This window comes from Cricetulus griseus, chromosome 5 (genome assembly GCF_003668045.3).
Source record: "Cricetulus griseus strain 17A/GY chromosome 5, alternate assembly CriGri-PICRH-1.0, whole genome shotgun sequence".
Lineage (NCBI taxonomy): Eukaryota > Metazoa > Chordata > Mammalia > Rodentia > Cricetidae > Cricetulus > Cricetulus griseus.
In genome coordinates, this window is record NC_048598.1 from 119,490,909 (window position 1) to 119,497,233 (window position 6,325).

Consider the following 6,325-nt stretch of genomic DNA (forward strand, 5'->3'; position numbering starts at 1 on the left):
AATTCTGTCTCGAAAAACAAACAAAAAAGAGTAGCTGAAAAAATGAGTATTGCCGAGCGTTGGTGGCGCATGCCTTTAATCCCAGCACTCTGGAGGCAGAGGCAGGCAGATCTTTGTGAGTTTGAGATTCCAGGACAGTCTCCAAAGCAATGAAGAGAAACCCTGTCTCAAAAAAAAAAAAAAAAAAAAAAAAAAAAAAAAAAAAAAAAAAAAAAAAAGAAAAGAAAAGAAAAAGAAAAATGAGTATCTACCAGTGAATGTGCAGCCATCAAACAGCTGGAGCTTTGTTTGGAAAATCTCAGGAAAGGGCTAGAAGAATGTTCCCACTTGATGAATAACTCCCAGCAGGACCTGATCTCTTAGTGGTCAGATGAGTGAGCCAGATAAAAAGGAAATGCTCAAATAGAATAAAACTGATCATAGAAAATAAAGGTAGTCTATAGCTATGTCTAAAACTCAGAAGAAACCTGGCTTGAGCTCTTGATGTGAAGTCCCCTTTTCTTCCTAGAATGAGTTCCAGGTCCCAGAGGTTTAAAACAATAAATGGAGGCATTCAGGTGTATTTTCATTTGTTTTTTTCTGTCTAGATTGTCTTTAGGATTACTGTCATTTGTGTGATGCTTAACTTGAATTATACCATGCGTGATACCAATTGTTTCCTTTTTTGATTCAGTTTTCATGCTTTTTGTTTTTGCATCAGGATGCCCCTAAATAGACATTGTCCATCCTGAACTCTTTATGTAAACCAGGCTGGTCTTGAACACACTGAGATCCGCCTCCCTCTGCCTCCAAAGTGCTGAGATTAAAGGTGAATGCGCCACCAACGCCCGGCTTGATTTTACTTTCAAGGTTACTATATGACTGTCATTCCCATTTCACTAAAGTGGACATGGAGGTTATCAGTTAAGCACTAGGTAACTAATAAGTAAAGGAACAAATCCCCGAATGAGACCAAATACCTAATTCTTTTTTCTACAGTTGCTGGAAGTTTGGAATCCCCTTTTCCTTCTCCATAGGTCTTTGCACTCCCCCTAATCATTTAACCAGTTCTAGAGATATTTTCCAGACTTCACTAAAGGGTGGTGTCAACATTTCTCACCCTGTCCCACTACACAATAACTATAGTAATAATCATGTCACTCAAGCATTAGTGACATAAACATTTAATCCGATGTTTATATATTCATTCACTGATTGTTTTTTTAATTAAAATGACTTCATCTGACTTCCTGTGTAGTCATCCCTTCCAGATTGCAAATGACTCAGGAGGAAGAATTAAAATGTGTCTAACCTGCTTGATACATAGCCGTCTATGCATCAGATAATTTGGTGTTAAATAAACATATTTTCATGAAGTGATAATTGTTCATAATGACACAAACGCAGACCCAAACATATGTTCTAAAGAAATAGCAACACCCAAATAGGATACAAAGACCACACCTGTCTCTTCATTAATCTGCAATACAATGAAGGTCCGTATATTACTGCTGACTTTGCTTTTCTCTACCTCCCAGCACCTTTTGATTAGATCTGGCCTAGAAGGTGCTTGATAAATGTCAGTTGTATAATATTCATAAGAACTGTGTCAAAAATTCTCTGCTACTGGCTGGGAGGAAATGGTTCAGCGGTGGGAAGTGCTTGCCATGTAAGTGTGAGGACCAGCGTTCAGATCCCCAGAACCCACAGAAGTGCCAGGTAGGCCTAGCAGAAAAGAGAAGAACCCCAGAGCAAAATGGTTATGAAGACTCTAAGTCTGGTTGAGAGACCCTCTCTCAATGAATAAGGTTAAAAAGCAATTAAGGACAATTCCTAACATTAACCTTGGGCCGGCAATACACATATGTGCCCACACACACACAAAAAAAAAAAGTAGGAAAAAGGGAAAAATACATCTGTGTGTGCTAGAGAGCGATGCATGATGGCACACACTGTAATCCTAGCATTCTGGAAACTGGAACCGGACAATTGCAAGTCTGAAGCAATTGACAGCTATAAAATGAGACCCTGTCTCTAAGAATAGAAAATACTAAAGATAATGTGTTTGATTTTTTTAATGGAGATATAATTCACATATCAAAATCCAACTTTTATTTATTTTATGTTTGAGTGTCTTGCCTAACTGCATGTATGTACACCAAATGCATACATGATGCCCTTGGAGGTCAGAAGAGAGCATCAGATCCTCTGGAACTAGAGTTATGGATGGTTGTGAGACACCATGTGGGTGCTAAGAACCAAATCCAAGTTCTGTGCAAGAGCAACAAGTGCTTTTTACTGCTGAGCCATCTCTCCAGCACAAATTCTATATATTATACAATCTAGAAATTAGAGTATTCAAAACATTGTGTCACTATTCACATTTTCTGATTGTATAATTTTTTTAATCACTCTTTACCTATTAACAGGTACCTTTTCCAGCTCCTGGCAACCACTAATCTACTTTTTGTCTGCTCAGACTTGCTTTATACATTATCATAAATTACTATTACAAAAGATTGTTCATTATCTTTTATTATTGCATGAACTTAGTTGAAAAATAATGTAATACAATTCTAAATTCATGCTTAAGTATACAGTCTTGGCCAAATTGAGAATTTAGGAAATAATTTGTCTGGAAGACTTTATTGTTATTTTATGTATTGAAGAGTTACAGATGATTGCGAGCCATCTGACATGGGTGCTGGAACCAAACTGCAGTCTTCCAAAAGAGTATCAAGTGTCCTTAACTACTGAGCCATCTCTGCAACCCCAGAAAGTTGTGTGTGTTTGTTGGCTTTGCTTTGTTTTCGGAAGCAGGGCCTGACTGTGTAGCTCTGACTGTCCTGGAACTCACTATTGTAGTTGGTTGTTTTTATTCTTTACTCTTTTGGGGGTGCCATCCAGCTCTCAGTAAATACACACAGACTTTTGTTTCTTATGAATGCCCGGCCTTGGCTTATTTCTAGCCAGCTTTCTTAACTTAAATTATCCCATCTACCTTTTGCCCCTTTTGCTACTGATCATTTCATACTGTAATTTTTCTCTCCCATACCTCCTAATGAAAGACTGATCTTACAGACTTATTATAATAAGTCCTCCATTCCCATATTATTAATAAAAGTATACCACTTCTTTTTTTTACTTCTGCCAGTAAAATTTAGTTTCACTAGCCTACTTTTTGCTTAGAAGATAGACTAATAGAATCTAGAAATTGACCTTAAAAATCCAAAATCTAGGCCAGGAATGGTGGCATACAGCTTTAATCCCTCTGGCAGAGGCAGGCAGATTTCTATGAGTTCCAGGACAGCCAGGGCTATGTAGACTCTGTCTCAAAAAACAAAACAAATAAAATAAATTAAAAATCCAGACTCTTGAACTGGGTGTGGTAGTGCACACTGGATGATCCCAAGTTTAAGGCCATCTTCCAATACATTGCAAGGCCTTGACTTAAAGAAAAAAAAAAAAAAAGGTTTTCAAAATTGGCAAAAGGTCAGTAGGATTTTTCCTCTCCCCTGTGTTAGTGATGGCACTTTTATGTGCCATAAAACCGCTTCAAGCCAGACAGTGGTGGCACACTCCTTTAATCCAACATTCTGAAGGCTGAGGCTAATGGATCTCTATGAGTTTGAGGCCAGCCTGTTCTATAGAGTGAGTTCCAGGACAGTCAAGGCTACGTAGAGAAATCATGTCTTGAAAAACCAAAACAAAACAAATCAACATTTATTACTCAGGGTCAGGTCAGGAATCCAAGAACACTGTTAGCTGGATACCTCCATCAAGGTCTCTGTCATCAAACTGCCAACTAGGCTGTGGTCTCATGAAAAGACTCAGGAAGAGTTGCTTCCAGGCTTTCTTACCTTCTATTCACAAGCTGTTAGATTAGTTGAAGGTCCAGTTCCTTGTTGCCTGGGATCCTCTCTCAGCTCCTTTCCGTATGTGCCTTCTCCATGAGACTGTGTTAGGTCAACGAGAGCGCCAGAAACGGACTAAAAACTAAAATGCATGTACTAAATACCTTCTGCTTCCCCACATCAAGTGGGAGAGGGAATGGGGGAAGGGAGAACGTGGATATTGATGATAGACGCTGCAGTCCCGTGCAAGCAGACACGTGCGCCGAGGACCAAACCCAGGTCATTGCATGGGCTAAGTGTCCTCTATTTCTGAACTACTTCCCGAGTCTCTCTTCTGATTTTTAAGGAATTTTATAATGTTTGATGTTCCATTTCCCCCATTTAGTTTCTTAAAGTGGACCCTAAATAAAAAAGGTTTTAGGATCAGTATCGTATAGGTGCAGTCTTAGCATCAGCAGGGCTTCAGCAGTCTTCAGAACTGCTCACCCTCAGTAATGTGCTGATCCACCACTGTAGCCTCGGGCTAGTAAACCAGCCCTTTGATCTCCTTTTGCTGACCTGCCTGTGAGATGTCACTTTAACTGACAGTAGCCCAGTATGGACATGGCTCTTCTAAATTGTACTCCCTTCAACTGCAGAAGAGCTGTCTATTCTGTTTTTGTTTTTTTGAGATAGGATTTCCTCTCTGTAGCCCTGGCTGTCCTGGAACTTGCTGTGTAGACCAGGTTGGCCTTGAACTCAGAACTTTTTTATTGTGATTTGCCTGCCTCAGCTTCTGCCTCTGCCTCTGCCTCTGCCTCTGTCTCTGCCTCTGTCTCTGCCTCTGCCTCTGCCTCTGCCTCTGCCTCTGCCTCTGCCTCTGCCTCTGCCTCTGCCTCTGCCTCTGCCTCTGCCTCTGCCTCTGCCTCTGCCTCTGCCTCTGCCTCTGCCTCTGCCTCTGCCTCTGCCTCCCGAGTGCTGGGGTTAAAGGTGTGAGCCTCCACTGCTTGGAAAGTTGCCTATTTAGACCTGCCCTACCCTGGCAGAACCTTTACACACTGAGTTGTAGTGAATTAGGATGGAAATAGGCCAGAACATCTTACACTCTTCAGACTCTTAGCATTTCTTCAGGCATAAAGTCTTCTCAGATTGTTTGTGCCTATGGTCTATTTTCAGAGCACAAGATGATTGTTTAGGATAAATTTAACCATCTTTATAGTTTTGATTCTTTTTTAAAGGAGTAAGACTTCCCGATCTCTTCAGTTGGCCATAAAGAAAGGTATATAGGCCAGGCAGTGGTGGCACATGCCTTTAGTCCCAGCACTTGGGAGGCAGAGGCAAGAGGATCTCTGTGAGTTCAAGACCAGCCTGGTCTACAAGAGCAAGTTCCAGGACAGACTTCAAAGCCGTAGAGAAGCCCTGTCTTGAAACACGCCCCCCCCCCAAAAAAAAAGGAAAGGAACAAAAACATATCCCAAGAGAATGTCTGCAAGGAAAATTTTTTTAAAAAATGAGAGTGTCCCCTGGTTCAACCCCAGCATTACAGAAAAGAAGGGAAAAAGAGAAGCTGGGCTTGGTGGCTCACGACTGGGCAGGAGGGTTTTCCAGATTCTTGGACTCTCATTCAAGGAACTGAAATAAAAACCACACAGATTGCCAAGTAGCATAGAAAAATTATTTAAAGCAACACAATAAAAAAGATCAGAAGACACTACAAGGGAGCAGCAGATAGATACTCCAGGACATCCTTTTATAAAGGTCAGGAGAAGGAGAGTTTAGTTGCTAATGGGTGAAGTGAGAGTGGTTCTCTGTTTTGGTTGATAGGTTATAAGTCTTAAAATCATTTTACTACTGTGCACGGTCTTAACCATAATGCATCAGATTTTATGCATAGTCATAAGATAATGAATAAAAGATTTTCCCTAAAAGTTTACTTGAGGACATAGTTTTTCTTACTGCACGTTCACCCCAAGCCAGATCAGGTTGCATCATTCCCCTGACATATACCATGTACCAGGATATATTGGGAATGTATTTGAACAGAAGTAGTGTAAATTTGATTGTCATTAGAGGCAGAGAAGCATACTATTGCTCAGGAAGACTGTAGTCTGTTGCAGGTAGGTGTGTGAGATTCTGGATGCATTATTGAGAGGGGTGTGTTCGAGCAAGTGTTCCAGCAAGTGTGTGTGTGTGTGTGTGTGTGTGTGTGTGTGTGTGTGTGTGTGTGTGTGAAAAGTATGTACAGGTAAAGGAGCTAGGTTGCCAAGTATGTTATTAGAAGAGGAGGTTGTACGTAACCCAATCCAAGAACACTCCCAGATTGCTAAACTTACATTTTTCAGCCTCACCTACAATTTTAAGCACTTGGGAGGCTAAGACGAGAGGATATGAGTTTGAGGGTAGCCTGGACCACATAATCAGACCCTATGTTTGGCTAGTTTTGTTGTTTAGTTTTGGGGGTTTTGTTTTGTTTGTTTGTTTTGACAGGGTATCACTATGTCATCCTGACTGGC